Source organism: Sander lucioperca, chromosome 18 (genome assembly GCF_008315115.2).
Source record: "Sander lucioperca isolate FBNREF2018 chromosome 18, SLUC_FBN_1.2, whole genome shotgun sequence".
Lineage (NCBI taxonomy): Eukaryota > Metazoa > Chordata > Actinopteri > Perciformes > Percidae > Sander > Sander lucioperca.
The window spans coordinates 7,263,224-7,284,226 of record NC_050190.1 but is presented as its reverse complement, the minus strand read 5'-3'; the positions used below and the strand labels follow the sequence as shown (position 1 = coordinate 7,284,226).

The window sequence follows — 21,003 nt, the reverse complement described above, 5'->3', positions numbered from 1 at the left end:
GCCTTTCCTGTCCACGCACATCCATCGCTAATGAGTTGATGAACCATTTACAGGACGATCCAGAGTGACCTGCCTCTGTCGCCTCGCTGCTGGGACGGAGGGCTCATTACTGGCACCTGCTGGGCCTCGGCCCTCACCTTGACTATGAATGGGCGTCCACGTCAAAGGCCAGGTATGCTCCGTCTGCCTCCAATACACATCCAGGCTCTGCTGTGGGCTGATACGTGTGTGGTTGTGTCTTTTTTTCAGCAGCATGATGAGCCTGATTTGATGTAAAGTTACAACCGAGACACCTGCTCTGAAGCTGCTGGGAAAACACACAATTTGTTTCTTTTTTTAGTCGAGATCTCCCACTTGATTTGACTAGTCATTGGGTTTAGAAGTGTTGCATTTGATGCTAACTGCAGGTGAATATACAGTACGTGGCAAAAGACAGATGACAAAAGATAAGATAAAAGTCAATTCAGTTTTCCAATTAAGAATAAATAATTGTATAGGGTTCATTTCATTTTCATTGTAATTTACCGTGATAACTCACTAACAATCCTCCTGTCTGGGTAGTCAATGATAGTACACCAATGGGAGACAAAGAAAAAACATGTCTGAACATGCACACCTGTCTGCAAAAGTCCAACTTTAAACATTTAGTTGTGTTGATATTAATGAATATGAAGTATTTCATAAGGATGTTATAAGTTGTTTTTAAATCTCAGATATACCAAATAGAGTATGTTTTTTTTTAAACATCCCAATGTTAAATAAATTATATAAAATTAGAATTTAATATAGCGTCCTGTCTGGGCCAAGCAAGTCTCTGCCAGGTCTTTAACTGCTGACCATTGCACTAATAACAAGCTGTGTTAAAAGTGTATTTCACATAGCTGAGACCAATGCATAGGTTTAATAATTTAACATTTCAAGATGTGAGGCATGCACAAAGCCTGCCTGGTACTGTATTATATCCTTAACAGTATATTTTCCTGGGATTTTACCAAGCCAGAACTTAGGAATTAATTTCAATTCTAATGTAAGTCCAAACTTATAGCAATCAAGTCCTCATTTTTAACTCGAATCATAGTTGAATTCACAGCTCTTTTAAAGGCAGGCTGCAAATTAATAATTCACACCTCATGAACAGTGAGTGCCATGTACTGTGGCTGGGTGTGAGTAATTTCACAGTACAGGAACAGAAATAGTAGTGATAAAAGTGAGTCTTATACCCTGCCAAAGTGCCCTTGGTCAAACCCTCAGCCTTGCTCTCTTTCTCCCTGTGGAAAATGAGCTAAATTAACGCCTTCAGCTAAATAGTTCAAATGTGAAATGAACTGACTAATTTCAGCATTGATGCTGCCTCTTTTGCAGTGTCACTATGCAGATTCTGTGTGTTTTTCATTTACACGTGTGGCAGCAGGGAGGACCTCCAGTCACTGCAGCTCGGTTTCATTAGCATCGACACCACAGCTGTGAAGTGCTACTGTATGAGCTGCTCTCCTCTGGCTAATAGTGGCCATTTAGGCCAGAGAGTCCTCCATCCACTCAGAGAAATGACCATCCATGTCATTACCGACTTAATGAGGGATTAACTTTCTCCCTAAACGGTATCTATTGACTGACATGACGGTCCCGTCCTGGGAATCGAGGATGTGCGTATTCGACTGTCTGACACTCCACGCAGGCCACTATCTCATCACTGAGCCCAGAAGGAAGGATAGCTGCAGTGCAGGCCTACTTTATGCAGAAACAAATAACTCAGCCAGGTGGCCGGGTTGGGTCAGTGGGTAGAGCACACATATAATTAGAGGTTTATGCCTCAACGCAGAGGTCCAGGGTTAGAATCCGACCTGTGAGAATTTCCTGTACGTCTTCCCCCTCTCTCTCCCCTTTCTCACCTAGCCATCCTATCCATTAAAGGCGGAGAAGCCCAAAAAAAACTCAGCCAGATCATTTTTGGCATCAGAATAGTTTATCTGGCACGTACATTACAGTTCACATATGAAGTTGTGTTAGTTTGGTAGTCTGGCATTGCCAGTCCTATCTCCACAGCCCTGTGGAGTAAGATCTGGCTACACCACACATACCTTCTGGGATAGGAGAAAAAAAGCGCTCTGGGTAATTTGCATTTATTTCTTTCTTTTTTTAAAGATTATTTTTTGGGCAGTTTTAGTCCTTTATTGAAAAGACAGCTTAATACAGAAAAGGGGAGAGAGAGGACATGCAGCTAAGGGCCACAGATCGGAATCGAACCTGCGGCTGCTGCAGTAAGAACTGAGCCTTTGTACGTTTGCATTTCTTTAAACCAATCACAATCGTCTAAGCTCCGGACGTAGACACGGTGGCTCTGAAAAATAGTCTCGGGAAGGAACTTGTTTTGGTGGAACATTTGCACCCGGCAAAAGAAAACACCACGTACAATATTAAATGATGTTAACTGTTCACACAATACAGTAACGTGAGCTATTTAAATTAGCTGATACATGGTTAAACCACATTTGCTCTTACCAGTGTATCACAGTGTGTACTTCATCCACAGCAATCCCACCAATCGGTCCCAAAGCATACAGTAGTTAGAGAGTAAATGCCGTAAACGTATTCTTTGCAAATCTTTACAATCATTCACTAAAAGAACCCAGCAGGCCTGCCTTGTTGCACGATCCAAATGTTCTTCAAAACTTGACATTTTCAGCGTGTAGCTTGCTAGCTCAAAGTTTGTTGTTTCCCAAAGCGAAGGGAGTTTGAGAACCCCAACACACAGAGAGTATCTGTTATTCCGCTCAACTTCCACTTTATCCTGGAAATGTACTTCTGTTGATCCAGACTAGTAATTTAGTAATGGTAAACTTCAGCATTGTGCAGATAGGTAGACAGAACAAAGTATTCGAACAATTTGACACGGTAACTTTTTTCGTGGTTCTTGGGATGGCAATGTTGGTCTGTCGGTGGGTCCACCACTTTGATCCATAGATTTCCATGACATTTTGTACAGACGTTCATGATTTCTAGACGATTAATCCTAATGATCCTCTGAATTTTCTTCTAGTAACAAAATTCACATTTACACGTTCACATTGTGGTTTATAATGATAACAACTATTGTAGGAATTGCAATGACATTTGCTGCAGACATTCATGTTCCCTTCTGGATGAATGGTAATGATTCTCGGTGATCTCTTGATTTTTCATCTAGCGCCATCATCTGGTCAAAAATGTATTTTGTCCGATATTTCGTTTTATGACCAAATACCTACAAACGTAATCCTATTTTGTGTTTTGTGCTAATTTAGCAAATGTTAGCATGCTAACACGCCAACCTAAGATGCCGAACATGGTGATGATGATACCAGCTAAACATCAGCATGTTGAAACTTTAGCTCAAAGCACAGAGCTGCTAGCATGACTGTAGACTCTAGGCATTTTCAGGACAGAGGCTGGCAGTTTTGTTTTCTTATTTTAGTAGATTTTTCTTACTCATACTCAGTTGTCTCTAATGGAGTAGATTATTGGAAGTTTAGATTCTGCAGGGTTCTACATCAAATCCACTATTTAGGTCAGGTGCAGGAAAGCAATGGACCTTCTTCACAGCAGACATTTTGACTTGTCATAGTAGGAAAAGCACAGCTGAAATTGCTAAGCTTAACAATGGCTCAATTCCATCAAGTGTCCCAGTAAGCTATTTCAGTGAGTCAGCATGCACAATACCAGGGCCTCTCCTAAGTGGAATGCAGCCATCATTAATGGTTTTGAATACATTACATTACATTACATTACATGTCATTTAGCTGACGCTTTTATCCAAAGCGACTTACAATTATATCAATTATATCAGAAGTCGTACGCCTCTAGAGCAACTAGGGGTTAAGTGTCTTGCTCAGGGACACATTGGTTGATGTATCGCAGTGGGAATGGAACCCAGATCTCCCACACCAAAGGTATGTGTATACATATATATAATACACCTGTGCTTTTCCTACTATGACATGTCAACATGTCTGCAGTGAAAAAGGTCTATACAGTGAAGAATCGACACACATGATAGCTCCCAAACTTTATAAGACTTAACAGGAAACGTTTCAATCTTTTTGCCAGGTCAAGAGCTGGAAAGGTCCAAATGTTGCCTTTTAAAGGACTAGTTACATTTTTTTTAATATGCTTATTTGCTATTTTGCTGAATAAAATGATACCACTCTCATGTCTGCATGATAAACGTAAAGCTACAGCCAGAAGATGGTTAGCTTAGCGTAACCACAACGTGTCGTTTTTGTACAGATGAAACATGCGAGATATATCATGTTTATTAGTGAGCTTTAGGAAGGTGGATTTTGGTACCTTTGGACAGAGCCAGGCTAGCTGTTTCCCCCTGTTTCCAGTCTTTATGCTAAGCTAAGCTACTTATTTTTCTTCTTTGTTTAATGGCAGGCTACAAACCAGCATGAAAGCCTGACCTTGAAATTCACTTTGCCGGTCTGTGTGGTATTTTGGTGCAAAGCGCAGGTTTCTGCCTGTTAAAAGGAAGTTTTTTCTCACCGCCGCTGCAATAAGGCAATCGCTCTTGGTGGGATTATTGGGTTTCTGTTAATTATAGAGTGTGGTCTAGACCTACTTTTTCTGTAATATGTCCTGAGATAACGTCTGTTATGATTTGACACAAAAATAGCAGGTGCGCTTGGAGACATATTTGTCATTGCAATTTTATTTATAGTATCAAATCATAACAAGAGTTATCTTGAGACACTTTACAGATAGAGTAGGTCTAGACCACACTCTATAATTTACAGAGACCCAACAATTTCAGTAATTCCCCCAAGAGCAAGCATTTAGTGCGACAGTGGCGAGGAAAAACTCTCTTTTAAAACTAAAATAGGGCCCTTTGTTTAAAAGCTCCTTTTGCCAATTTATAAGCTGCCTCGTTTCCTGCTATGTGAGCCAGAATGCCAGAATCCAACCAAATTATGCATCAATTCCTGAAGGATTCATACATTGTGATGAAGAGGGCCTCTCTGACAGTTTGTGTTAATTTTTGGGTGTACATTGCAGAATCTGAACAAATAACTGCTCTGTTTGGCTCAACCTGCTGTATAAGCTTACCAGCTGCTGGCTGTAGCTTCATATGAACCATACAGATGGTGAAGAAAGAAAGCAAATAGCAATTTTTTTCACAAAATGTCTAACGTTGTTCCTTTAAGTTTAATAAAGTTCAGTATAATCCAGTGTGCAGATGATCTCTGTTTCTTCTCGCTATTGGAAGTTTAATTTACATTTATTCTTCTTAAAAACATCATCTTTTATTTATTGTTTCCATTTATGGGCACACATTAACATTTTTAGGGCACCAAACTACTGGTGTGATTCTAAAGCTTATGCATCATCATGCATTTTTACCTGAAACATGCTCGCTGTCATACCCAAAACTGTGAATATATAACCTGAAAAAGTTAATGGTCAGCTGGAGATGCCAGAGGGATTTTACTAATCATTTTGTAGCAAGTGTATACTTTCTCACATGGTAGTTATTATTATTGTTTTTAACCTTTATTTAACCAGGAACTTTTTTATAAGAGTGTCCTTTAAAATGAAATGTTTTTAACCACTGTAGTCATGGTACCATGGCAACATGTTTCTTGATAAATGCATAAAATGTAAATGTACTTGTAGACATTTCAAATGTTTGCTGATTTGTAAAGCTACTTTATGAAACCAATCACTGCAGTGTTTTAAAGGGGCCCCTTCCCAGGTGCTTTGAGGCTCTGTGGAGACCCCCCCCCCACACACACACACACTCTTTAATGGAGGTGAGAATTGGTGGGTTGGACTTTAACACTTGACCTCTGTTTACACTTCCTGTGGGTGTCAGGGCTTGTCCATAAAGCGCTGCTTGCAGGACGCTGCTGCATTGAAAAGAGACAGAGAGCGGCCGAGCACCCCGGCGCTGCAAGCTGAATGCACTGCTGCTCCTGGGCTGTGGTTATTAGGACAGGCCATTTCCTCTCCTCACGTTCTCTGTTTGCTTATATTACTGCCACACTTCCTCGACCCCCCACACACACACCTCCTCAGGCCTTTTATAGGAAAATGATGACTGACCTGCATATTCAACCTGACTCAGTCTGGGCTATGGGGATTTAATGGATGTTTTCAGTCAGAAATAAAGAATGTAGTTTCTTTTGCATGACTGTGGCTCTTGTACTTTCTGTATGGCTGTAACTAGGGATTATTTTCTTGATTAATCGATTCATCGTTTAGTTTATAAAAGGATACAAGGCTAAGAAAAATGAATATGTCCACAATCCAGGATGGCGTTTTCAGATAGCTTGTTTTGTCTGACAAACAGTCCAAAACCAAAGATATTCAATGTAAGACCAAAGAGAGCAGCGAATCTTGCCTTTGAGAATCTAGAAACATAGACTAATAGTCTAATTGTTGCAGCTCTATTTCTCTGTAATATCTGCCAAACAAATCATATTATCGATACTGAAAATCTGTCTCAAAATCACAGTTACTGTAAAGTTAACTTGTATTTAGTGAATGTGCAGACCTGCCTTAGCACCTGTTGAACACTGCGGTTGGACCCCCACCCACTATAACTTCTGTTTTTCCAACCAGCATAAAAACAGTTTTTATTAGTTAAGGCTTGTCTGAACATTGCTCAGGCACACGTGGACCAATAATACTGAAAAATATGTAAATATCTTATTTACTAATTTCCTAATTAACATGGAAAAATATGACATCCATAATAACATAAAGCAATTATAGTATATTTGTTAATTATTCATTATGAAATCCATGCACTATAATTATTTACAGATTACAAATCTCTCTTAGCATTGTGCAGCAGATATATAGCAAAAATAATAATAATAAGTACAAATATTACAAAATATTAATTGTTTATAATCTGCAGTCTTTCAAATGAATTTATCTTCACATGGCATCATTGTCAAAAGAAAACCACCTGTCTCCAAATGCAGTCCATATGGTTTGCTTTTCCAGATTAAGAATTCAATACTCTGTTACATGTTGCAAAAAGTGTTTACTTCTTAGGCTAATAAAAACCATTGTAACAAATGAAAATAAAAATAAATGAGAATGATGATTTGTCTATGCTGAAATATATACGTGTTACACAATAGATTAGATTAGATTCAACTTTATTGTCACTGTGCAGAGTACAAGTTACAAAGACAACGAAATGCAGTTTGCGTCCAACCAGAAGTACAAAAAAGCAGAAAAGTGCAATGTGATATTCAAGTATAGACAGGTGGTGCATAGGCAGGACAAGAAATATATTGCAGTTTTATAAGAGCAGAATAAATATGGCTATGTAATATGAACAATGTATGAACAACATGTAGTGTACAGATATGTGCAATGTAGTAGCAGTGACATTTTAATAGTAGTAAGAATAATATAGATCTATGCAGTGTATTAGCAGAATATATAATAAGAAAAACAGAATAAATATAGATATTCTGTATGAACCATATAGACAGATATGTACAGTATGTACAGCTATGTGCAATGTGGTAACATTATAAGAGTAATAAGAATAAGTGTATGTGCAAGATGAATAGTTTGAAGAGCAGTAGAATATGGCTATGTGTAGGTGTAGTTACAGTATGTACATTTGTATATAGTCATATTTGAAGTGCTTGTAATTGCCGATGGTATTATATATGTAAACGTAGATGTGACTGTGATTTCACCTTAAAGACACCTGCAGGGCTCTCAGCTGCAGGTGTTGGAATCCTATTCAGACATGCAGTGGAGCTGAATCTGGAATCTCACACTTGCAGTATATAGAACAAGTATATCTGTTTCTATGTTGTAGCATGTATAATTTAAAAGGGGCATATGTGTAATAATGTACTCCTGGAGAACACAACTTTAGGCTGTAGGCTAATATCATTCCTCTGCGACCCACATGCACTGTTGAGTTATTTATGGCCCAGTATGTGCATCATTTAAAGGCTTTTTTTCTGGTCACGTGGAACTGACAATAGAGGCCTGGAGACACTATTCTTGTTGTAACATGTTCCCAGAGAGTGTCTGAGTTCATTCATTGTTTGGTGTGTTTTGTTGTGACATATAACCTAAGTTTAAGAATTAGACAAACCCCTGTCTGCACCATGCTTTGTGTGATTATATAATAAAAGTGTCCTTCAAAGGCCCATAGAGTAATAAAGTAAAAATAAAAAATAATTTGCATCTACGTATATAGAAAAGTTAGATAATCTACTTTTTCCTTTTTTTATTTTTGTCAAAAATGCCGTGAAAGAACAAAATCAACAATTTAATTTATAAAAAAATGTTAAATAATCTCCTTAAATAGCTGGGCAGTGTAGTTTTTAGCAAACATTACTCAAACAGGTGTAAATAGTGCATTTGTTGGAGACTATTTTCAGCAGCGATTAATCCACATTTGGTTCTCTAGTGAGTATTTGGGGCAGCAGGATGGTGTGTGTGGGATTGAGTCAAAATAAACTACAGTGTGTGTGTGTGTGTGTGTGTGTGTGTGTGTGTGTGTGTGTGTGTGTGTGTGTGTGTGTGTTTATGTTAATGAAGGAACATGTCACCCAGTGCAACAGTGTGGCTCATTGATGTCTTTTTAACAGTTTTTTGGCCACAATGGAGCTCTAGAGGAAGAAGGCTTTGGATACACAGACAATACTTGTTAGTAGGATCGATTCAGTGGTAGTTTTGGTCTTTTCATTGGATTTGTCAATAATAAGAGAAATATAGAATACCACCACACTTTTCCTTTAAACATTAACATGTAAGCAACCCTGTAAATACATCAGAAAACCACAACTTGGACATGGACTCCAGAAAGAGAGGCCTGTATTTTAGCGTTAACTCCTCTCTGTAGGGATGTAGTTTTACAGTCATCGCACCTTAGGTTGTAGTCTATTGTGTCTGTCCATGTAACTTTGAGCTGAACAGCAGATCAAAGCAGCGGTCTCCATAGAGAAACGCCAAACAAAGACAGATATGCTCACAATGTGGGCCGTGATGGACTGAGTGTTGGGAGCAATAATTAGTGCAGACAGCCCACCTAATGGCACATTACACCTTACTTCCCTGTCTTTTAACTTATGCAAAGAGTGAGGGACACTGTGGCTAATTTAGTGTTTTTACAAGAGCTGACTGAACACTTCAAACAAGACCACACACACAGGCTGACAGGTAGACTGCACCTCTGCTCAACATCTGGTGACATCTGGTGGACGAGAGAGGTACGTGCAGTTCAACTGAGGAAACACCAGAATAAGCAACAGTTCATATTCTCTTAGTCTATATCCATGACATTCCACTTCTGGTATTGCTCCGGTGCCGGCGGAAATTCCCCTAGATGTCCTTCTTTCCGGCCGGAATGTCCGTTACTTTCCTCCTTCTTTGTGTTGTAATTTTAAACTCTGGTGGATTTCTGAGGACTATGGTTAACTGCTCCTCAGATCTCTGCAGGGTAAATCCAGACAGCTAGCTAGACTATCTGTCCAATCTGAGTTTCCTGTTGCACGACTAAAACATACACATGTTCTACCAAAACAAGTTCCTTCCCAAGGCTATTTTGCAGAGGCACCGTGGCTCCGTCCGGCACATAGCCAAGACGACTGTGATTGGTTTAAAGAAATGCCAATAAACCAGAGCACGTTTTTCTCCCATCTAGGAATGCTGTGTGAACTAGCCAGACCTTCCTCCACAGCGCTGTGGAGGAAGGTCTGGCAAAGCGAGGCTAATATTCTCTTAATCAGAGATGCTGAAATATTTTTTATTTGACCAAAATTATAATAATATAATGAAGTTTATTTGTATAGCGCTTAGAAAAATCAGTAAACAGGTAAACAGTGAAAATAAGTCAAGTTGAAAGAACAAAATGAGGAAAAAGAAACAATATGCACACATAAATATTACCATATATATATATATATTGAGCCTGGTTAGCACAGATCCTGAAGGTAATCGGTTCCAACTAGCCTACTGCTCCCAATAAGTGACAAAATAATGCCAACATGTTCCTATTTACATGTTGTGATTTGTAGTCACAGGGTGTACAAATAACACGGTCACTATGCTTTTACTATCTAGTAATTGTTGACTCTATTAGTCCAACTCTGAGTGAACTCCAGGCGAACTCTCTGCTCCTCACCACGGGGCTTCTCAGGTGCTGCGAGCAAATCACTCCGCCCAAGTAGCAGAAGTAGAAATGCTTCGCCTTTCTGAGAATATAGTTCCCAGTATGTATGCGGTTAGAAGATGGCTGTGTCTCATGTGACCTTGTTATTTGTACACGCTGTGACTATACAAATCACAACATGTAAATAGGAAAATGTTGGCGTTATTTTGTCACTTATTGGGAGCAGTACCTAGGTAAGTACTGCTAGCTAGTCAGAAGCAGAGTATGAGGGCGTGCCACGCTAGCAGTTAGGCGAGCATTATAATGTGTGTTACAAAGTGACGCACGTTTGTCACGTTCGTTTGTGAACAGTGTTTTCTGTTGGAGACAGTGATGGGAGTTACACATTACAAAAGTAACGCAATTACAATGTATTCCTTTTTGCTTTAACGCAGTAATATAACGCATTACTAACAAAAATTTGTACAATTTGCAGATTCTGATTAATAATACAAAATAATATGACTAAATTATGATGTATATAGTGGATAAAGATGAGACTTTGTTGATCACTTGGTGAAATTCACAAGCTACCTGCCAAGTCAAAAGTAGTGTAAAGCATTACAATTCAGAGACAGTAATATTGTAATAAAACTAATTACTCTCAAATGACAGTAACTAGTAATTTATAATGTATTACATTTTGGAAGTAACTTGCCCAACACTGGTTGGAGATGGTAAGTCCCTTTGGGGTGGACTTTGGGCTTTTTCACTTTGTAAACCTATTACATGCACAAAAAAAGATATATAACATAATAAAGGAAAGGGAAAAAGCCAAAAAGCATAATATGAGCACTTTAACGTTAAAGTTATATTTTGTCTTGAGTGCTAAACCAAAGCTACCCAATCCTCTTAATTATAAGGATATTATATTTACAGTTTTGTATTTACACATTTACATGTTTGATACTGTATGTTGTATATCAATATATATATAATATATATAATAATATATTGCTATAATATATATATATATATATATATATATATATATATATATATATATATATATTGCTTTGTCGCCTTGCTGCATTAGAATTATTACATTTATGTAAGCCTATTCTGTTCAAGGACAGTTAGATTCCTGCTTAAAAAGGATGTTTGTTATATTTTATTTATTTATTATATTGTGCAAATTGTTGTTTTTGTTAAGTTAAATAATGTGCTCATTTAACTGACCTATGGGCCTCTTGTTATTTATTCAATCATCTCTAAATATCTGGATTCTTCAAGACTCCTTTAGCAAAAAAGACGCCCCCATTTGTTGTAGTTCTATTTGAAATTGACCCAACATGCAGTCCCACACATCACCAGCAGGGAGCAGCATGCTATAAATTAACTCTTTATCCAAGGCTCTCTGTTGCAGCTGCTATCACACACTGTGTCACGTGTGGGTTGTATTCAGTCTGTGATATGGATCAATTCAGAGTTGAATTCCCCTTAAAATTAAGATAAAATATCAAAAGGTATTTCCTTTGCATTATGATTGTAGTTGTTTTGCAAAATCAACACCTTTTATCAACTTCCAATTACATGATGTTATTCGTATTCCCCTCTCAAAGGCATTATCTTCTTTATGTGTAATAGTCACAGTTAAAACACAGCAGAGGGCTCAGCCCAGTTTACTTAAAAAAAAACACAAAAAATTTGACATGTGCCTTATAGTGAATTTTGCCTGATTATATACACAGCACATGCTATATAAATATACTATATGCTCGGCATATAGCCTGCAAAGGACAAAACTAACAAGCAAAACAAAAATGAGCATAATAAGCAAAACAAAAACACCAGCAAGATATTATGCAAATTCATAATGTTGCACGTCATCTTGGTTTTTTCTCGTCTTTTTCACCCCCTTACCCGTCCCAATGAAGTTCAGATTTATTAATTTGTGATTTCAATTTTTTGGAGGGAAACATTCCTCCAAACTCTAGCCCAGTATAATGATGATTCAGAGCAGTTCTTATTCCAAATAAGTTGTTATGCCTACTGGGTTTTGTTACCTACATATTTCAAGAATTTGGGAATTCATTTTAAGGAAAAAAACATTTAATTACTGACTGTGATTAACAGGATTGCATGTACATGAGTTTCCCATGAAAAGAACCTTTACAAGTATAAAAATAATGTGAAGTTAATGTGCAAAATGTTACTTTTTTTCATTGGTATGTTCCTTTAGGACATAAGTGTTTAAGGATGATTTCAATTTGGAATATATTTATTTTGTAGAGCACACATGCATGCCATGCAACATAGAGAACAACACAAAACGTTGATGTTTAATGGCGACATACTTAAAGAGTTATAACCTCTGAGATAAAAATATAAATAGAAAAAGACACACAACTTTTGCCGTTTAAGTACCTTTAGACGTCATCTAAAGATCTAAAAGACAATGAGTTGTTGCAGTATTTCAGGACTGCTATGAAATATAATTACAAGGTCATATTTGAGTGGTAACTAACTTGTAAATGTCTTGTGGAACTACATGGCTGTAAAGTATATATAATATAAAATATAATAACAATATAAAATATATAATATAAAATATATATATATATATATATATATATATATTTAATATAAATGATAGCTGAACATCCTCTGAACAGGATGTTTAACCCTGCAGAAAAGAATGACATCCCACCCAATTAATCCAGCATTAATAAAGAATCAATCAGTTGTGACATTAAATATATTTAAGGGCTGCTTTGTTGAGTTCAAGAATTGTTGAGTTCATGAACATTTAATAACGTTACCTTTGATACTTGTTAAACTTATTAACTTTTAATCCCTGACCTCATCCAAGATTAATGACTCTCTGCCTGATCCTTTTTTAAATGAGGGCTCCAGCTCAGCCTCTGACAGATGGGCAGCCCAACTGCTGCCAACTGCTTTCCATGCAATATTCAAGATGTATACACACACACACACACACACACACACACACACACACACACACACACACACACACACACACACACACACACATGTATACACACGTATACACACATGTGCCCATCACTCTTATTAGCAGTCAGACAAAGGTGGAGTCTCACTGCCATGAGGACATATACTCCTCGACAGGATTTTTCTATTAGTGTATATGTATATGAGCAAAAAACTGTTTCTCCACGGTGTTTGTACATTAAAGTGAATGAAATACAATAACTTTCTTTACCCAAAACTTTTTCACTTTACTCCCTAAAAATGACATAACAGTAGATTAGATTTGACTTTTTCATTGCATACAAGTGCCAGAACAACGAAACACCAGAAGGAGTAGCATAAGTGCATTAAGATACGTATTTAATGATGCTAAACTAATGTACAGAATGAACTAAAGATAATGGGGTAGTGATAAAAAAGAAGGGATGTAACTGAGATAAAATCAACAAAATGTAAAGTAGTTTCGACATGTATGAACAAAACCTAATGAGTAGTATCGTATGATCTCATTGTTATTAACAGTATAAACAGTAAGAAGAAATGTAAAATAGACCAAATACAGCTGAATATGGTTAGATATGTAGTCATAAGCAGATATATGGTCAAATTGTTTTTGAATTAAATTTATTGATAAAGTATTTATGTATTTATATATTTGTTTCTTTTTCTTTTCTCTCCGGGAAAACAAAGGAAAACTACAACTGCTATGAGATGCTGCAGAAAGCTCTGGAAGAAAATCTTATACAAGTAAGTGGACCTTGAGTTACAAATTCAGAACTATTTTCAAGATTAATATTAATAATAAAACAAGTGATAAGTTGTGAACAGTTTTAAACCTGCCTCTGATTATTTTACAACACACATTTTCTTAATTTATTGTCGTAATGTAGTATCAATCATTCATACATCATACTTCACAGGAGGAGTTATGATGGTTGGCAAATATATTAAATACACTTGAAAATGTCCTTATATTCGGTTGTATATTCCCTTACAAATGCATTATAATGTGTTATAAACAAGTTATCAATGTTTATACGCTGCTTATAAAATAGGGATGTAAAAACTTAAGTTTTACCAGTACTGGGAGTTTGTTGTATTCTTTTAATATAAAAAAGAAGGTACATATCACAATTACTTGCCATAAAAAATGTAATGAAAACTCAACTAAAACAAACAAGATGTATAGCCCATCTGTAACCTTATTGAACTGTAACTCTGGCTGATGACGGTGATCTTACATCATCTTTCAGTTTGAGCCCCCGACACACACACACACACACACACACACACACACACACACACACACACACGCTGCATAGATTAAGATCAGCTAATTAAAGGCTCTAAACAGTCGAGTGTATTCACACACAAATTCTCACAGCAAGTCTCTGTTTTTTTCCGTTTGCTGCAGCAGGGATCAATAGACAAACACTTAACAAGCTGCTCAGCACTAATGCACCAAACCCCTGTCTCACATCTGTAAATGTACAGCAGAGCGGGCAGGGAGGAGATTCTTCTACACTTCTACACATGTACATTTGAAGAGAGATGAGATGGTCTTTGAAATGGTGACACCTGCATTAACAACTGCAACTAATGATTATTTTCAATATGAATTAATCCAATGATTAGTTCTTTGATTAATTGAGTCCAAAGTACCACTTAAACACTGCTTTGTTAAAAAAAGCTGTAACCATGAAATGGTTGGCAAAAAAAACCTAATGTCATCATGTAAGAATAACAAGAACTTTGTTTAAATGTAATAGGCTTAAATTGGCAAAAATATGGATTATGATTCATTCAGATAGTATTTGATTTAGGAATAAGTAAGTAAGCATTTAATGCCAGCTTTTGGTACTTGACAGTTTTCAATACTTGGTGCTATGGACACAACTTGGCTGGTACAAAACTGGCTTGGCAGTCGTTGATGCTTCTCATTCATCACCATATGATATGAAAATATACTTCAAGCCTTGTCAGGACGTGTCACAGCACTCTATAAACTTCCTCCTCCCCCTTCCTTTCTTTAACCTCCACATACATCCTTCACAGCCTCCCGTCTTCGTGCCCTCCTCATCTTTTGTCTGCTTTTCCCTCCAGAATTCCTGCCCGGAGCCTGGAGCCCCCTACTCTGTGTTGCTGTCCATCTGTCGGCTGCAGGGCCTCCTCCACCAGCAGATGTTTACTCCTTCTTCCTCAACCTGGGCCTGGAGGTGTGTGGGGCCGGGGGGGACGGTTGACCAGTGGAGGGCTGACCCCTGACCAGGGGAGAGTCTGCATTGACACTATTGTGGACAATAAGATGGAACAATGGTATGGATGAACACCAGGGAAGTGGTGGGGGGAAGCAGTGGCTGACTGACCGTCTCCATGCATACGTGCCCCACTTTCCCTTGTGTGGAGATATAGAGGAAGAAAAAGGCACACAGTTAGTAGTTATTAAACCTAATGCAGCTTCACCACAGCAGGCTGCATCATTAGGAGAGAACATGATCATTCATGGTCATCATCTTTATGTGTTTCAAAATTTCAAAAGTGGAGTAAGAGGAGTACGTTTTTTGTGCAAAGCAAACCTTGCTTCCGTCTAAAAAATGCAGTATTTCCAACTGTTCTTCAACTTAAATGTCCTTAAAAAAAGGTCCGTTCAGTATAATTTCCCATCCAATGTCAATTTATTTAGTTTCAGTCTAAATCTTGACCCGTACCCACCACAAAAACTGGAATGCAACTCAGGTGTTTGACCATAACTAGGATAAATCAGAAGACTTTATAAAAGGTAACTGATAGTACAACATTAGGTGCTGTCAGCTTTGCAGTGGTGGTCTTCCTTGTATCCCCCTTTGGTTTACTATACTGACAAGAAACACAATGTTTTGGCAACATATCTGCATCGGCTCAGTTTGCACATGCTTATCTTGAAAAACCTCTTATCAGAAAAGTCTGCCAGCGGGAAACTAGAAATTCTGTGATAAGGCAAGGAACACACTGGGACAGTATTTAAAGGTAGTTTGTTTTTCACTGTAGTTACAGCAGGAATACATCTGCATTTGGGAAATACACTCATTCTCCTTTTTGCTGAGAGTTTGATGAGAAGGTCGATACCACTCTCATGTCAGGCTCAGCAGGTAATTTACTTAGCTTAGCATAAAGACCAGAAGCAGAGGGGAAATGGCTAGCTTGGCTCTGTCAAAAGTTTAAAAAAAAAAAAAAAAACTAGCAGCACTTCTAAATTTGACTAATTACCACTTTGAATACATTTTTTGCCAACAGAAATGTAAACAAATGAGTTATAGTTTTACGGGAGATTGAAGTGAAATCAACAACATTTGTAATCTGATAGTCCAAACTAAATACACTGCAAGTAACATAACTATTGAAACGTCTTAGTTTTGACTCGTTTATGTTCTGTATATTTGATATTATTGCTGGTCCTTTTTATCATGAAGCATTTATCTGGGGGTTAAAAGGTGTTTTATAGATTAGTATTTATGTACTCACTCACTTAATCATCAGGAGAAGGCATTAGGGCTAAAGTTAATCCTACTGTTATGGGCCAAACTTTGATTGTTGTGTGGAAGAGCAGAGGGTTTATTTGTGCTTGTATCTAGTGACAAACACTAGATACAGGCAACTTTTTGGCAAGGATGACTGACAGATTTTGATACTGAAATTGTGAAACTGACAGTGGATTTTGGAGTCAGTCAGTCACTGTTGGTCTGGGATATAATGTTCACAGCAACTTGTGGTAGAATGTAGGTCATAAATAGCTGTGAGAGAAAACATGATTAGACACTGCTGTGGGAGTCAGGAGACATTTTTTCTTGCTAGAAAGCCTGTCATGTTAATTAGCCTGAATGTGGTGTCATCAGTCTGTGAAGGTCTCCTCAGGCAGCGGGACAGTCTGGGTGCTCTGCTGCCAATGAGTCTGTGTTAATGGCCTGTTTGAACTAGTGTCAATGTTAATGCTGTTGCAACGGTTTCCAGATAAGACAAATGCAAACGCACGAGTAAGTGTTCTCCCATCAGTAACCTGCACTGAGTTTGAAGTTGTCTCTCAAATGTCCACTGTTAATAAGAAGATCCCTCCCTAACCCAGTGGTAGAAAATACTTTTAGGCTGCATTCACACCAAATCAGGCCGTTGGCGGCGAAAACGCCATTCTTCCCATTCATTTGTATGTGGGAAGTGCGTTGAGGCTGTAGCGATGGGTACCGCAAGGAAAGCCTAAAAAGCGGTGAAAAGTTGAAACATACTCTACTTTTAGGGAAGCGCAACCCAACGTCATACTGCGCTGGCCAATCACGTAACGTGCCACCGCACAACCCTGCGCTAATTGCCTAATTTGATGTGAATGCAACCTTACTCAATTACTGTACTTTCTGTAAGTACATTCAGGTACTTGTGTGTCTGAGAGGTATTTAGTTCCTAATAACTTTGCTGATTAGGCTTTAACATCCAAAATGTATAAGGAGTTTATAAAGTATAACACATTTAGAGATTAAACTCGTTGAATTGGCTCCCTCCCAACCAGCTGCAACTTTTAATGCTGCTTTCATGTTAATTCACTACTAATAATAATCAAAATATATAAAAATTAGTAAGATAACGCTAACTATTGTGCTGCACAATGACTCATGAGTATTTACTTTTGATCATTTAATTACATTTAGCTGATGATACTTCTTCACATTTATGTAATCATTTGAATGCAGGACTTCAGAGTTTTTTTATATTGTGATGTTGCTACATTTACTGTCAGTAAGGAAAAGATTGTATTACGTCTTCCTACACAAGATCTGTAGAAACTCCATCTGGAAAACTTAAAATTAAATCCTTTTATTTAGCTACTATTTATATGTATATATAGTAGGCCTCTGTCTTAAAATAATCACTTATATTATATGTTTTGGTTTCAGTTGAGAGTTGAAGTCAGGTGAGGGTCTCAAGGCAGCTTGAGCTTCTTTTCTATGATTGAAAACAAGATAAAACTGGAGCGAGACACTGAATACTTGTCATGTCTGCAAGACAAAAAACAAATGCAGTGTTCAATTTTCACAAAACATGAGCAGCTTCTGCAGTAAAAGAAAGGTCTCCTCTTGAGAATGTTGCTTCACAAGTACAAAACTACTGGCAGCTAATGTGTGTGTGTGTGTGTGTGTGTGTGTGTGTGTGTGTGTGTGTGTGTAAAACCCTCCCTCCCTAGTAGCTACACCCTCCACACGAAGCTGTAAATGGAGGGTTTGAAAACAGCTCAGGTTGTTGAGTATTGAGGCCATCGGGGGAGAAGAATCCATTAGGACTGTCCCAATTACATGTTACCACAATCCAACACAACAAACTATCCTGCAGATAGCCACACACTGTGTGTTTGACGGAGTCACACTGCCAGATAAATAGAGATACGATTGGGTCTATCAATAACACGGTACACTGCAGGAATGAACTTTATCCGCGGATCACTTTTTATAGCAGCATGTACAAAAGTTTGAAAGGTTATATTGATTCTACTGTGTGCAGGTTGTTTGGAGCTGCTTAGTAAAACAATTGCTCTCCCTTATTGTAAAGGAAAAAAGGTTTTGCTCTTCAAAAAAAGACAAAACATTCTTGAACCCTTTTTTACAAGGGAGACCTGGTCAAGACAGCAGTATAAAGTGTTTCAGACAAAACAATACAGAAATCAGTCAGCAGATAAAACAATACTGAACTTAAATATTTAGGGCTGCCATTGAAAAATACCCATTATTAAGTCCCAGAGTCCAAAGTGACTATGGTGTCTTCAAATGTTGTTCTGTCCAGCCAACAGTCCAAAGATTCTGTTTACTAGTATATAAAACAGAGAAAAGCAGCAAATTCTCCCATTGGAGAAACTGGAGCCAGAGAAATTGTCCGTCATTTTTGCTTTAAAAAATGACTTGATTATTCTTGCTGCTTAATTTTCTGTCAATCAACTAATCGATTAATCGACTAATCCTTGCAGGTCTAATACTACAGAATTACAGAAAATACTTAATTTCAGGTAGCGCAAAACATCTTTTATATCTCAAGTCCTGACATTAGTCTGAGGAAAAGATTGCACGATGAATCTGTGATACCAATCAGGCAGCTGACTTATGGACGGAGATGGCCAACCAACTCAGGAATACGAAGCACAACTATTGGAGAGTGGGGAAGAGACAAAGAGATACAAGAACTGGAGTAATGTGAGTCCTCAAAAGAGAGTTAAAGTAATCAAAATACAAGTACATAATCTTGGATACTTGCTTTGTGTTTCATGGTAGCCTCAGTAGCTTTGGTACATCCACAGATTGTGAATCTTGCCCCCTGGTTATTTGTGTCTGTTGGTGTAAGCTTGTGTAAGGAGGAAATCGGTGCAGGGTTGGTGGTAACAGTAGGTGTCGGGAGGTTTGCGGAGGTTGTATTCGAGGTGAGTGTCTCTGTCCCCCCTCCCCTCGTCTCTTTTTTTAAGATGTGGGGTGGGGAGCCCGGAGTCACAGGCCTGTGCTTATACCTCTGCGGAGAAGTTCATTAAACTTAATTTACATTCGTGATGCAAATCAGATACTTTATGCGAACAAAGACTGTTCCAGTGAGCAGTGGTTCTCTACAAGCCAAAGGTCAGCACACCCCCGTGCTTACAACGCCAGATTAGCTAAAAATGATGCTGAAAGACCTTCTCGTTGGAATACTAAAGCACTGTTGTTGTGCTAAAATGGGTGCCGCCTGCCTGATAAGGTATCAGACTCTTAATTGCACATAATTGCACATTCAGCATTGTAAATGCAACCAGGTATGTGCATGAGAAACCTAACTTCCGGCTGAAGAATTTAAAAATGAATCAAACAGAAAGTTGAGGAAAAGTTGCAGCAACACAAACACAACAAACATCACATTAACCTCAGGCCGTATACTCAGAGGTGTGTACTGGTAGCCTTTGTCTGGATTTGTCAGTTGGACTGCCTCAGCAGTCTGGTTGAACAGGGTGTGTTGGACGGCAATGTTGTTTTTTGACTTTACAAACATGTGTTCTGGCCCCATTTTGCAGAGGAACTAGTGCTTTAAACTTTCAAAATGGAGTCCTGAAAGTCCCTAATGTCCTGCTGTGAATCCAGAAGACATTACATGTGCGTCTGTGTTAAGGCCTGCATGCACCAGAATCAATGAAATAACTTATTTGTTATCTGTTTCACAAATACACTAACTTTAAATAGTTTGAAATCCATACAGTGTATAAAGCTGCTTTATATAACCATCTGTCTCATGCTATAAATGAGTGGAAACCAGAAGAAGCGGTGCAATGGTTCTTTCTTTAAAAACATATTTGTGACTATGTTTTGCCTTGTTTCTGGGACTTCAGTTGTCATTTCTGCTCACATCAAAGACAGGAAGTGAGGTTTGGTGTAGGAAAATATAAGTAAAACCATTCGAAACCTGATTACTGCCACACCAACTCACACATGCACCCGCAAATGTAAACCACACACACATACCATAAGAATTGCTGCATCCTATAACTATGTCACAGTTTAAAATACATATCCTACATTTTACTTGATTTTAGAAAGGAGAAGAATGTGTGCACTCATGGGGCAGAAAGGGAGAGAAACAGCAGAAAGGAAGTATTCACCCTCCACATCAGTGAAATACTGATTTGTCTGAGTCACTCTGTGTGGGTGGCATTTGAGCTTAACTATTACAAGGATATGTGCAAACAGTCAGGTCACAACGTGCTTTATCAAAATGGTGCAAAGATGAGAAACTATGTGAGATGAGAGACTGTGATCTATCTATCTATCTATCTATCTATCTATCTATCTATATATCTATGTCCAATGTCAGTGTGTTATTTGTAAACTTATATCATGTTTTTTTGTCGAAAA

General features: G+C 38.0%; 1 long non-coding RNA gene across 2 annotated transcripts in view; it reads left to right on the top strand.

Moving 5' to 3' along the window:
* LOC116057615 overlaps positions 1–16,737 on the top strand; it is a 34,718-nt gene extending 17,981 nt beyond the window's left edge. Inside the window, exons 2-4 of one of the 2 annotated variants that reach the window (XR_004106857.2) lie at positions 54–172; positions 13,814–13,870; positions 15,227–16,737. This is a non-coding gene — a long non-coding RNA (uncharacterized LOC116057615). Of the gene's footprint in view, positions 1–53; positions 173–13,019; positions 13,098–13,813; positions 13,871–15,226 lie in introns of those variants that run through there. The other variant, XR_004895769.1, reaches the window with a different exon arrangement.
* The last annotated feature ends 4,266 nt before the right edge of the window (positions 16,738–21,003 follow it).